The sequence below is a fragment of the Equus asinus genome, unplaced genomic scaffold (genome assembly GCF_041296235.1).
Source record: "Equus asinus isolate D_3611 breed Donkey unplaced genomic scaffold, EquAss-T2T_v2 contig_317, whole genome shotgun sequence".
NCBI lineage: Eukaryota > Metazoa > Chordata > Mammalia > Perissodactyla > Equidae > Equus > Equus asinus.
Window position 1 is genome coordinate 18,598 of NW_027224980.1, and position 12,601 is coordinate 31,198.

The window sequence follows — 12,601 nt, forward strand, 5'->3', positions numbered from 1 at the left end:
GAGCCTACAAATCGCAGATGGGAGAACAAAGCCATGAATATCCGGGATTTTCAACCCCTGAGGAGGCGCAAGTATTTCTTGATATCTTTTATGCCCAGGTATGAGGGGAAGAATAACACAAAATAACCTTTAAAACATAACGACCACAAGCAACCATGGCATAACTAAAAAGCTCATGAATAAACAGGTAATAAAATTATGAACTATAATCCAGAGGCTTTTCTATAATCCAGAAATACGTATGGCTACTTTTTTTTAACCTGAGGATAAGGAAAATGTAATTCACAGCTCAATATTTGCACTTCTAAGCTTCCAGAAACTAACGCAAAATGTCTAGGGGAGGAGGCGCTGGTTACTCTGGCCTCATGGGAGGTGCCTACATTCTACTCTCACTGCCCTCAATCCACAGCCGTCAGACTACTAGCACCCGCAGGCCACGCCCAGCCCTAAGGATGGAGGCCAGAATGACAGAGATGCTTGTGGGCCCAGTGAATTCTGTTCACACGGAATGTAATTTCAAGAGGGGCGATATGGTGGCTGGCCCTGCAGGACGGCACCTGGCAGCGCTTGCCTGTCCACTCTGTGAGGAGCAGCGACTACAGCCAGCAAGGCCCCGCGGAGGACCTTTTACCTGAGAGGTAATTTCAGCGCTTCCAGCATCTTGCACGCATTCACTAAATCTTCTGGCGAGAGCAACTAATGGGGAAACAAATCCAGTTTACACTGAAAATTAATAGAGTGATGCTATATAATTATAATGACCACTGAAACAGAAGAGCAAACTTAAAGCATCGTTTATCAAGGATTTTAGGTAGCTTAATCACTACAAGGCAAAAAGGATTAACAAAGAAGCAGACTTCTACTCATTAAAGCAGTGCTATCCAACAGAAACAAAATGCAAGTCATAAATGTAATTTTTAATTTTCTAGTAGCCACATTAAAAAAATAAAAGGAAACAGGTGAAATTAGTTTTAATACGTACATTTTATTTAACCCAATAGGTCCAAAAATTCAACACATTATCAATACAAAAATTACTAATGAGATATTTAAGAATTCTTTATTCTGTACTAAATCTTGTAAAGTCAATGTATAATTTACACTTAGAGCACCTCTCAGTTTACATTAACTACACTTCAAGTTCACAGTGGCCACACGTGGCTAGCTAGCGGCTACCCTTCTGGACCACATGGCCTTAAAGACTCAGCCCATGTGGTGGCTGACAAGCACAGCTCTGAGTCACAAAGAATGGCTCCAGAGCCAGCCCAGCCTGGGTCCAAATAATTTGCCATGGTCAAATTATTTAATCTTTCTAAGCTTCAATTTCCTCTTCCCCAAATTATCCCCCAGACAGGGACAGTAAAAGTAGGCCCCTCACTGAGTTATTGGGAGGCTAGATGAGGGAACCCTTGCAGAGTGCCTGGCGGATGGGGAACACTCACTGATGGCAGTTATGATGACTATTGAAATAAGAACAGAGCAGAGGCTTAGCTCATGGGGCAGGCTGAATGCTGGAGAGACAGGTGTGGGTCATTTGCATGGAGCTGACACCACAAAACTGATTTAGAGGGCACAACGGTGAGAACCCTGGAGGCCAAGGACATCTGGGTGTGAAGGGACAATGAGAGTTGAACAGCGGCTGCAGATTCAGAGCCAAAGAAGCAGGGCAGCTTTTTCTGTATCATTTACAGGCAATTGGTATCCAACCCAGTTAATTCAAACAGGTGACTATCACAGAGAAGGGGCATCACACTCAACCTTATTAATCACAGCAATACGAACACAGAACATTAGAGCTGAAAGGTATCTGTGCGTCCAAACCCTTATTTTAAAGGTAGAAAACCTGAGTCCAGAGAGGTTAAGTAAGCTACTCAAGGTCACTCAGCAAATCACTGGCAAAACCAGGAACAGAATCTACCTCCTAGACCCCAGGGCAGTATTCTATTCACTGCACCACACTGCTTCTCCAAATAGTTTTGATATTCACAACCCTTCCTCAAATTCTATTCACTATAGGGGAATTTGTACTATATTAAGAAAGTCTATAATTAGTTAAAAGAATATCTAAATATTCTATTCTTACTTCCATTCCTCGAGCTCGGTTTACTAAACAGTATACCTCTGTGAGTGACATTATTCCTCCTCGTCCCTGTTAAAAATGAAACAAAAGAAGTATTACGTTACACTTAGCACCAGTTGGCATTTAACAGAAATCACAATCAGAGTGAAATCAGAAATCATAAAATTTCTTAAGAAGCTTTTAAAAACTGTATTTACAAACAGGAAGACCTGTTCAGATACCCTGAGGCAATTCAAATTCAATACTTGGACTTGTCATTATTACTGTTTTAACATTTACTCAACGAAAAATGGGGCTCTCTTCTTTCATGTTTCAGAAAGAGTATTTAAATGTTTCAAGTTATTCCAACTAATAAATGAAAAAAAATCATAGAATTAAATAGGAATATCACCATTTTACAACCCCTAATAAAGTAACAGATCTCCATAATGACTACCAATGGCTGCCAACATCACAAAAAAAGACGCTCAGACGTTATGCACCTCCTGATGCATGGTGCTGGTGACTGTGGCTGGTGGTACTAAACCCATAGGAGATGAGGTGAGTGCTTCCGCTTTTGGACTAATGTGCATTCATTCCTCCGTTTACATTTCCAGTATAGTCATTTTACCTACAACCCTCGAACTGCTGACGTGCACCGGCCTTATGCTCTCCTCTGGCACCATCACACCCTCATGCCGTCTGTTGCTGAGGTTGAGGCGGTCATCAGCTGACCTGGGAAATCTTTTTGCAATGGCAGCTTTTTGGTTAAAAATTTATCCTGGGTTTTCATCTGTGGCAGTTATATGCTCCACTGCTCCAGGTTGGATTTTGAGCATGTAGGCATAGCCTCAGAACCTAGTTTTATTTAAAGCTTAGCGGCAAATACACTAAAGTATTAATAGTGTATGTTTTTGGGTGATGGGACTATAGGTAATGTTTTCCTCCTCCATGGTTTTTGGTTTTGTTTTGTGTGTCACTGTGTTTCTTGTTCTGGCTGCTGTAACAAAATACCATTGACTGGGTGGCTTAAACAACACACATTTGTTACTCATACTTCTAGACGCTGGGAAGTCCAGGATCAAGGTGCTAGCTGGTTCCATGTCTGGGGAGGGCCCTCTTCCTGTTTTGCAGAGGGACCACTTTGCTGTGTCCTCACATGGCAGAGAGCGAGCACAACCTAGCTCTCTGGTCTCTTATAAGGGCGCTAATCCCTTCATGAGGACTCCACCCTCGTGACCTCATCTAAACCTAATTACCTCCTACAGGACCCTCCCCGCCCGCAAAATGCCATCACATTGGGGTTAAAGGGTTCAACAAAGGAATCTGGGGTGGGGGGCCCAACATTCAGTCCGTAGCGTTGTGACTGATAAAGGAGCATGGATCCTGCAGTCAGGCAGACCTGGGTTCGAATCCTATCATTGCCACTTAGCAGCTGTGTGACTTTGGGCACAACATGTATCATGTCTAAGTGTCGTTTTCTCCGTGTGGCAGTTGGGGTCTTGCTGTTCGCCTCACCGAGTTGCAGATCCTTCAATGAAACAGCACGTGCACGTTCCTGGTGGGCGCTCAGGAAGTGTTTCTCTCCCTTCATCTGCCCTCTCCTTTACCACTGAGTTTCAGCGCAGTGAGTGCTGCATGAATGAACGGCTGGACAGGTAACTGGTCTCCTGTGCTGTGTCCTTTCAGTGACCTGCATAATGCGGCTGCCGGTTCCTTCGCCTCCGCGTTTGCTGCCCTGGTGCTCTGCCCCACTGAGCTTGTGAAGTGCCGGCTACAGACCATGTACGAAACGCAGATGTCGGGGAAGATAGCCAAAAGCCAGAAGTAAGCACCGCTTGGGCACAAACATTAGGTCTCGAGCATGTATTGAGTATTTTAAAAAATATATTGTACTAAAATTAAGTGACAGATATAGAAACAGATGTGTCTAATCCAAAATACTGTTTCTAGAACTTCTACCAATCAGAATAATTTTCTGAACGGACTATTTGTGGTGGTCGGACCCACCCCCCAGGCCACAGAACATCATAGACAGGTGTTTAATACCCCAGAAGTGATGAAGCCAGGAGCTTCTACCCCTTTTGACCGGTTGAGGGCATAAGGCATGATCCCCAGCTGTTTTCGGAGGCACATGGCAGACAGCTTTGGAACTGTGTGTGAGAACTGAGCCTTCATAAGGGCCGCTTTGGTTCTGAGATGAATATTTGATGCCCTTTCCCAGGTTTCACGTAGATGTTCAGGCTGATCACCTCAGATCCCCGCGGTAACTTTCTTTACGCCCCTCCCTAATCCTTCAAGCGGACCTGCAAAGGGCGCCAGTTCTGGGAACACTGAGCAGGACCGTTGTGAGCATAGCTGCCCTTCAGATCAAATTCCTCTCCAGCTCAGTCTTGAAAGATCCTAGTTACCCTGTGAAGGTGTATATGTCACGTAATATGATTTATTTGAATTGTAAAGCAATTTATTATCCTGATTAATCTCAAAACTTGCTTATTTATCTTCACATCTGGCTGACTGCAGTTCTGGGGGTGAATATTGCTGTGGTTAACTCAGACCCTGTCAATCCACTGGGGAAAATTGGTAGATAAATTGACCATTTTCAGAGTTACCAGTCCCCTTGCAGCAGCGAGGCTGGGGTTTGTAATAGAGCCCAATTTCCTGCACCCTTGGGATTCTTTGCAACCAATTTGAATCTATTATTCATAGCCCAGAGTCCAAAACTGTGAGTCTTTAAGACTTTTTATTGAGATAGTATGTGTACACAGTAACGCGAACACACACAGAAATCGTAAGTGTGAAATGAACATGCCTTTGTAACCAGTGCCCAAGAAGTAGGACGTTAATAGCCCCCAGAAAGTTGCCCTCATGCCCCTTGAAGTGGTTTAAGGTATTTTTAAGGAAAATGGTTAGGTCCAAAGGACTTAGGCAGATGGACAGCTTGCGTGAAAGTAAGTACTGGCTGACTGTATTTTGGGCATAGCAGTGGCCACGCAGGGGTGTAGAGTAGCTTGGGGTTAAGACTTGGATGGGAAGGTAGGCTGGCCGTGTCGAGTTGGGTTACTTTGTTACGTTCACATCCGAGGATGAGAGCAGCGTTGCAGGAAGGACCTGGCTGATGGATAATACCCGATGAAGCCTTCTGAAGTCCGAGGAAGGAAGATAATCATCAAAAGCAGGTGGCCTTTATTACCTCTGGGCTTGGTCCTTCATTGGTCCAAACTGAGTCACCTGCTCTCTGAGAACAAAGTGAGGAGTGAGGGGTCCGCCAGGCTGCTGAGTGTGCGGGTTCTGCGCTCTTCCTGCCACGGCGCACGTACTCGGGAAGAGGAGTCTAGATGGACGGGGTGCTGTGTTCCGGCTGCTGCAGGACTCGGATCTGCTTAATTAGAAAGCCTTGCACCCCTACCTCTCTAAGAACTAAGTCCTGGTGCTTCTTGCCTTACAGGAGCTGTAGCTCCATTCTTAGAATTTCTTTTGTCTTGCCTTAAAGTAATGTTTAATGTTACTTGCTCGTTTCCCTGCACTGACACAGAATAAGACAAACCCTAAACACCTGAACCAATTTTCTCAGAACATAGCAGATCAAAAGAAAGGTTGGGGAGATAGAAATCGAGGGAGGTAAGGGACTGGGCAAATAGGATACCGTTTTATTCTTGCTGAGTTTGGACAACTCCTTATTGTAATTTCACTTGTTCCGTATTGAAAAATTGGATGTTAGCTTTTTTACATCTTTGATAATATGCCTTCTAGAAATGTGTGCATCCATTTTAATGAGATTTCTTTACCCTGGAGTAGTTCAGGTGACAAAGGTTGTTATAAAATAGCTGTATCTGAGCTTCCCTGAGATTTCCTTCCCACAGCGGCCTTTTAGAATTCTGGTTCTCTGTTTACAGATTCAGCTGCTTCGCCTGCTGTAACTGTCTCTCTGTGTCTCCTCCCAGTACAGTTTGGTCTGTCGTGAAGAGTATCCTTAGGAAGGATGGCCCCTTGGGTTTCTACCATGGACTCTCGAGCACTTTACTTCGAGAAGTACCGGGCTATTTCTTCTTCTTTGGTGGCTATGAACTGAGCTGATCGTTTTTTGCATCTGGGAGATCAAAAGATGAACTAGGTAAATGTATTTGCGTGGACGGCGGGTGGGTTGATGGTGTCCGCTTCCCGACTCTATGGTTGCTGCGGATTCTGTGCACTCTGCGCCGCCTTGTAGGGGATCCACCTGGCACTGGGGAGATTCTAAATCACAGAAAGTAACAGGGCCGAATGATTTCTAGCATCTTCTTCTGGGCTTCATAATTTCCTCAGGACAGGGGCTGGAGCAGCACATCCCGAACTTCTTCCCTAGAATAACATTTGTGAATTTCTTCTGGATCTATTTTCGGGAAGAAGAAATATAGAAATTACTTTCCCTGTGGGAAATTACCTATAAGTCAGCTTGCAATAAACTTAGAACTTGGTAATAAGTCTTGATAGTGTTTTGAGAGCAGTGAAAAGTGTAGTTCTTTCTAGTTTGTTCTGTTTAGCTGCTGGATACAACCATATCAATGTTTGAATCACATGGGTGATAACTTTTTTCTTGAACACCTCCCTTCATGGTTGGTGGACTTATTCTGGGGTTGGTCAAGCTCCCAGGCTTAACTGCCTTGTTTAATAAGACAACGTTGGTTTTTCATGGTAAAGGAAGAATCAGGGCTGTGGGGCATTAAGATAGTTAAGAGAAGGCTGATAAATGCCTCACCCTGCATTTCAGTGGCCTCTATTCTCATTCCTCCTGTAAGGCGTTGCCATGCTGCTGGGGGCCTGCTGATTCTAGGGGCCAGCCCTCCAAGGATGGCACAGGATGGCCACAGTGCCACAGTGATCAGCCTCAACATGACCCTCACTCGGGCTTCTCGTCCTGGCATGATGAGGGGTAGACGCAGGCCACCAACCGGAACCTTATGCTCTTAGAGCTTCGACAGTCTCCTCAGGGAATTGTGTTTGCAGCGTTTTTGTTTGTACCTACCTCCGGCCACTGCCATTGGCCTCTGGAAATATCACATCAGCTGCCCTTGAGACAAAATACTGTTTGCTAATTTTCTTCTCTAGGCCCTGTCCCTTTGATGTTAAGTGGTGGCATTGGTGGAATCTGCCTCTGGCTTGCTGTATACCCAGTGGATTGTATAAAATCCAGAATTCAAGTTCTTTCCATGTCGGGGAAACAGGCAGGATTTCTTGGAACATTTATAACTGTTGTGAGAAATGAAGGTGAGTCTGGTAATGGCAGAAACAGGAGGTATGTTTAGAGGGGCTGGTCATTTCGGTGCTAGTCTCATTGAGGTGGTCAGGTGTGTAATTGCTTTCTTCCCCCGCCGCATATCCCTTTTCTAGTACTGTATATTAATCCACATTTGTGGATTTCTGTTTCCAACCCCCTGTCTTTAGTTTAGTTAGTTAGTTAGTTTAGTTTCATTACTCTCAAGAAAATTTAAAGTTCTTATTCCTAACCCCTGGCCCGGGTACCTGTCAGGATTCTTTGTTCTCAATAGCCTGGAGGGAATTGTTAACTAGGGGCTTTGTCTAAGGGAATAGGTGTTTTGAAGTTAGCACCACTTGTTTTACATAATGTATTATCAGAAAATGATCTCTAAGAACCACGAAGGGATTTAAAAGAATGTACAACATCCTTAATGCTAAGACTTCTGGAATTAGAAATGCACTGAGCAACTTCTGAAGGTAATTTGCTATCAATTTTTAGAGTTAAGCAGGAGGATAAAGATTTCCCAGTTAATGTTTGTTTAAAGCCAGTTTTATGCAACTAGTGAGTAAAGTTCTGTCCTTCCAGCATCCACTGTACGTCTTAAACCTTGGGATGTGAATGTCCCTGTCTTGATTTTAAGAGAGAGAGCAGGAGCCAGCTCCGTGGCCGAGTGATTAAGTTCGCGCATTCCGCTGTGGCGGCCCAGGGTTCGGATCCTGGGTGCGGACATGTCACCGCTCGTCAAGCCATGTTGAGGTGGCGTCCCACATCCCACAACTAGAAGGACCTGCAACTAAGATATACAACTATGTACAGGGGGGGTTTGGGGAAATAAAGCAGAGAAAGAAAAAAAAAGCACCATAACAATATGCAGAAATTGTTTCGTTTGTATCCCAAATAGAGTGCAGACATCTTGTACATTACTGATAGTAACCCCTCTTTGAATTTGTGTAACACTTTATGGTTTTACAAAGTACTCACACCTCAATTATCTAACTAGTTCTTCATAACTACCTTGGGCAGTGCTAATGCTAGAAACAGGTCTCTGACTTCAACGCTGGTGTTGATGCTAGAAACAGGTCTCTGACTTCAGTGCCGGTGCTCTTTCTGCTGGCCCAATGCCTCGTGGCCCTCACCCCCCAGGAGAAGCTGCAAGGCTGCTGCCTCCTGTGGCTCTGTGGTTGCCTTCTGTCTGCCCACGTGAGGCCTCAGCTCTACCCAATCCATTTACCAGAAGTTAACCAGGTGTGGAATTGCTATATGTTACCTAAGCATCAACCAGCTTTGCTGGGAGACCTGACACTTGTCCTGTTTCTGTTAGTTGATTTGTTTCCGTCAGTCCAGGGAAACCCGGAAATAAGTCTTTCCATCACTCGTTGGTTTTTAGTGCTATTGGCTGGATTTCTAAGTGTAAAAATATCTATGCTTTGCAGCTTTGTGGGGTGGCTCCAAGGAGGGGAGTCTCAGTCTTCCATCACCTTTTATCTTCTAGGAATAATGGCCTTGTATTCTGGACTGAAACCTACTATGATCCGAGCGTTCCCTGCCAACGGGGCACTATTTTTGGCCTATGAATACAGCAGAAAGTTGATGATGAGCCAGTTTGAAGCTTACTGACGTGTTCTGGCGAACCTAGATCCAAATAGGCGTTTGAGGACTGCAGTTCATCTCAGGGTTTCATGGAGTACAAGACCAATGTGGAATTATTTTGATTTTGTGGGAAATTTGTTTTTGTCTTCTCTTCTTCTGCTTTAAATCTTCAGCTTTATGGAAGGACTTCTATTTTGCATCATGTAATTTCTGCTCATAATTGTATTGAAATAGAAAAGTTACTGCTCTTGTCCTTGGTGGGACTTTCAGGGCGAGCTGCTGGCCGTCTGTACCGAATCTGAAAGGCTAAATATAGTTATATCAGGGCTTTTGCGTAACCCTGTATGTGTGTACATGCAGTCTGGATGGCTATGTGTTGTGAGTGAAGCACACTTTGTTCCATGTTTGATCTCAAATCTCACCAGGAAAACCTAGAGGCGTAAACCACGTTTCATAAAGATGGTTATAAGTGATGGCTTAAGCCATCCTATATGTAGGGTCTCTTTTAAAATCTGCTTAACACCTATACTATACTAAGTGGTTAAAGTTTTTAAAAAGTTTTCCTGTGGTGCTTGAAAACTAAAATATCCATCTGTGTTTTAAAGAGGAGACCATACCTGCATACTGGTGTGGCTTCCATGTTCTTGATTTAAGTTTCAGAGTAGGCATCCTGGATTTTCCCAGGATGCTCTACTGTTAAAATAGTGCCATTCATTTTCTAGGTGGAATCATATTCTACACTCTGATGTCTTGTTGGGTTTGGCCTAGAGCATCAGGCCTTCAGGCAACAGCACGCCCTCCCCTGTGCCAACTTCCCTTCTCCTCTCCCAAAGAGCTTCCTGTCTGCTGGGCTTTAGGTTGAGGAAGGGGCTGAAGGGAGGGGGCTGTGCTGCTGTGCTTTGTGAAGTCAGCTTGTGGCTGACAACAGCCCTTAGCTTCTGTCTTGCTCCTGGTCTGGGTGGGATTCCAGAGTATTGTGTTGGACCATCTATGGGCTGTTGATCTACTTTGAGCCTCTCACTCATTACCTGCACCAATTGGAAACCCATCCAGCGAGCAGAGCGCCAAAGCCAAGAGAAGCCCTCGTTCCCTGTCTGGTGACTGAGTGATGGGGCTCATGGGTGGAGTCCTCCCATCTCGGACAGAACTAGACACAGTGTAGTGTTTGCACTCCACTGTGAGTAATGTCTGGGCTGACCCATTCTAACATGTCTCAGGATCCATACTGCTTGCCTTGCTTTTACAGTTTCGGAGCCTTTCACATTTGGTACTGGCAGTCAGTGAATTTTAATGATGACCATGTGGGGGTGTGACTTTATAAAGCAAGGAAACAGGAAAAGTCGTTTTGTTAAACTCTGCCATGTATGTGTACTAACCACAACAAAAACCCCAGTTCATCCGATCCCCAGACTTGGGGATGGGCAGCTGCTCCTTGGCCACCTGGTGTAAGAGAGTCCTCCTCGGCACCACTAAAGCAAGCCGCCTCATTCCATGCCACTCCAAGACCAGCAAGGGCTCTCGCAGTAAAAAGTGTTCTTAAGCAGCCTGTGAGACTGAAAGCAGGCAGCCTGACAATGTTAATAGTAGTCCATACCAGGTGTGTCTGTCCCTGTTGGCAGAATGTAAATAATTTTTCTACCTTGCTTTTCTCTCCGTACTTAAATGGTCAGTAGCTACTGAGGGGTGCCTCATCTCAGCAGTCTTGGCTTGACGCGAAGTAGAAAATGGGACTGGCTTCCAGCAGGAAGTGAAGTGCTTCAGAGTCTGTGGTCCCCCTGCCCGGCGCCTGTGGGTCGTCTGGGGGTTAGCCCTGTTGGCAGCAGACCCTCTCATGTTGTCCTTTAAGGATTGAACTAAGTGTCTGCAGTAGAAGCCGTCTGAGGCAAGGAAGAGTGAGTTGGAGTAAGGAATGGAAACCAAAGTCAGGAGAATTTTTTTTTTCATTCTGTTTGCTTAATTCATGGTTCAGTATTTGGGTACAATTTGTACCATTTCAGATTTGTACTCCAGACAAAAATATAGTAACTTGAAATATTGTGTTTAAAGAAATTCTATTGTTCTATCATCATTAAATTATTTACCTAATATTTGAGCATATGATGAGTTGTTTTGTTTAAGTACTTTATATCCATGCAAAGAACTAAGTGACAGTGATGTTTGAGGCATGTTTAGTAATATTCCGAGGTGGTGGTTTTCTTGCAACAAGCATTGGTTTTTGTCAGCAAGATTCCTGATGTAAAATTATTTCACTGTAGGTAAATGGACCAAAATACACACTTTTTACATACACTGGCGGTATGAATCTTGGCTCTCTGGAATCACTCCCCCTGCACCAGGCTGTGGATGGGACGGGACTGACTTGGCAGGATGCCATTCTATTTTTTAAAATAGTTAAACTTCTTGCTATTAAGTTTTGGATAATTCTATTTCAGATTAGTAAATTCTGTTTAAGAAAACCAGTATTATTCTGATGTATTATGATGGAAGTTTCTTGCATTGGTCAAAGAACGCTTCACAGTGGGTTTGAAGAAAGCAATACCCAAGAGGCCCTAAACCAGTTCTTGTTAGGTGAGCAAAAGCAGGGGAGTGTGGTGACTCAGAATTGCCAGAAATCTTGATGCATTTTGGAGGATTAGGGGAGAGAAACCCCAACTGTAGTCCCCTTTATTTCTAAAAGCAAGGTTCTTAAAAACTGCGCTTTCCTTCCCTTGTTGTTGGCAGTATTGAGAAAGGTGACTGGCTCGGTTGAAGAGTGAGATCGCAGTTTTTCCCCATTCCCCTAAGCCCGCCGCCACCTCTGCCCTCCGTGGGTTGTTGCTCCAGGAATTTTAAAGGAAACCGTACAACGTATTCTGCCACAACACGTTTCTGTCACACAAATACAGGGAATAAAGTAGTCATAACGTGGAAGGAACTTGAAAGCATGTTCCTCCAATAACTCTTCCTCCAAGGGAAGCCCAATTAGGGGAGTAAAATGACAACTTCTGTCAGAAAAGCAGACAGCCTTCAGCTACGCTGCTGCACCGGTAGCTGGGACCCTTTGTGGGCTATTTTGAGAGGAAAAAAGAGCACCATAACCAGGCAGCCTGCCAGGATTGCACGGCTTTCTGTGCCACCATGATGCCCAGCGGCTCAGAGCTCTACTCCCATCTGTGCCGCTCTGCCACCCACCAGCCCTTCTCTAAAGTACGGCTCTAGGTCCCCTTTAAAAAAGATACCTACGATGGCAACTGCCAGATAGTCTGAGCTGCCAACCTGGGTGGTGAGTGGTTAGCATGCCGGTTACGAAGTTGCTTAGTTGGAGTGGTCCGTCCCAAACCCTATTTTTTCCCCACGAACTTGTTTTTTTTTTTTTTTAGTGTGCTTTTTGCCGAGCACAAGGTTTTCAGGAATGAGTACACTGTTTTAGCACAGGCACCGGTTCTTATCAGTTGCTACCTCTCACTTCTTGATAAATTCAACTTGGTCTAGACTGTTGAGAGCCTTGCCAATAAAAGGAAAATCACTCAAGGATAATTTAAATAAAGCCAAACTAGAACTGTTTTCAAGGACAATTATGGCCCTGAGATAAAGTTGCAGTGAAGGTACTTAGAATAAAATAGCACCCAGTACCAATGAGAATATGATTTCCGGTGGACACAGGGCTAGCGTGTGTTTATGACAGAAAGGTGACCTTTCCTCGTAGTTCCACATCACCCGAGTGAAGTTGGTTG

At 44.5% G+C, this 12,601-nt stretch overlaps 1 pseudogene; it reads left to right on the forward strand.

Annotated features, from left to right (window-relative positions):
* The first annotated feature begins 17 nt into the window (after positions 1–17).
* LOC139039778 (mitochondrial ornithine transporter 1-like) lies at positions 18–9,639 on the forward strand (annotated as a pseudogene).
* Positions 9,640–12,601: the final 2,962 nt, after the last annotated feature.